This window comes from Anneissia japonica, unplaced genomic scaffold, assembly GCF_011630105.1.
Source record: "Anneissia japonica isolate Jap-2015-1 unplaced genomic scaffold, ASM1163010v1 scaffold131_len961581_cov171, whole genome shotgun sequence".
Taxonomy (NCBI): domain Eukaryota; kingdom Metazoa; phylum Echinodermata; class Crinoidea; order Comatulida; family Comatulidae; genus Anneissia; species Anneissia japonica.
In genome coordinates, this window is record NW_022750285.1 from 498,790 (window position 1) to 500,374 (window position 1,585).

Below are 1,585 nucleotides of genomic sequence, written 5' to 3' on the forward strand. Positions count from 1 at the left end.
GGCTCTACTTTAGTAAGTTGGGCACCAGTTAAGTGTGTTTTGTAATAATCAATTAAAGTTAGCTAAATCTGGACTAATTTGCTAAAATAAATTGATAATAATTAATTATAGATAACGTGGGCTCTACTTTAGTAAGTTGGGCACCAGTTAAGCGTGTTTTGTAATAATCAATTAATGTTAGATTATTCTGGCACTAATTTACTAAAATAAATTGATAATAATTGATTATAGATAACATGGGCACTACTTTAGTAAGTTGGGCACCAGTTAAGTGTGTTTTGTAATAATCAATTAAAGTTAGCTAAATCTGGACTAATTTGCTAAAATAAATTGATAATAATTAATTATAGATAACGTGGGCTCTACTTTAGTAAGTTGGGCACCAGCTAAGTGTGTTTAGTAGTAACCAATGTATATTGGCTAACTCTGGCACTAATTTACTAAAATACATTGATAATAATTGATTATAGCTAACGTGGGCACTACTTTAGTAAGTTGGGCACCAGTTAAGTGTGTCTTGTAATAATCAATTAATGTTAGCTAATTCTGGCACTAAGTTGCTAAAATTATAGATAGTGTGGGCTCTACTTTAGTAAGTTGGGCACCAGTTAAGTGTGTTTAGTAGTAACCAATGACTATTTGCTAACTCTGGCACTAATTTACGAAAATATATGTACTGTATAATAATTGATTATAGATAACTTGGGCACTACTTTAGTAAGTTGGGCACCAGTTAAGTGAGTTCAGTAGTAATCAATTAATATTAGATAACTCTGACACTAATTTGTTATATAAATTGATAATAATTGGTTATAGATAACGTGGGCTGTACTTTAATAAGTTGGGCACCAGTTAAGTGTGTTTAGTTGTAATCAATTAATATTAGCTAACTCTGGCACTAATTTACTAAAATAAATCGATAATAATTGATTATAGATAACTTGGGCACTACTTAAACAAGTTGAGCACCAGTTAAGTGTATTTAGTAATAATCAATGAATATTGGTTAATTCTGGCACTAATTTGCTACAATAAATTGATAATAATTGATTATAGATAATGTGGGCACTACTTTAGAAAGTTTGGCACCAGTTAAGTGTGTTTAGTAATAACCAATGAATATTGGCTAACTCTGGCACTAATTTACTAAAATATATTTATAATAATTGATTATAGATAACTTGGGCACTACTTAAGTAAGCTGGGCACCAGTTAAGTGTGTTTAGTAATAATCAATGAATATTGGTTAATTCTGGCACTAATTTGCTAAAATAAATTGATAATAATTGATTACAGATAACGTGGGCACTACTTTAGTAAGTTGGGCACCAGTTAAGTATGTTTTGTTATATAATCAATTAATGTTCTAATTCTTGCACTAAGTTGCTAAAATAAATTGATAATAATTGATTTTAGATAAGTGTGTTTTGTAATAAGCAATTAATATTAGCTAACTCTGGCACTAATTTGCTAAAATAAATTGATAATAATTGATTATAGATAACATGGGCTCTGCTTTAGTAAGTCTTGTACCAGTTAAGTGTGTTTAGTAGTAATCAATATAAGCTAACTCTGGCATTAATTT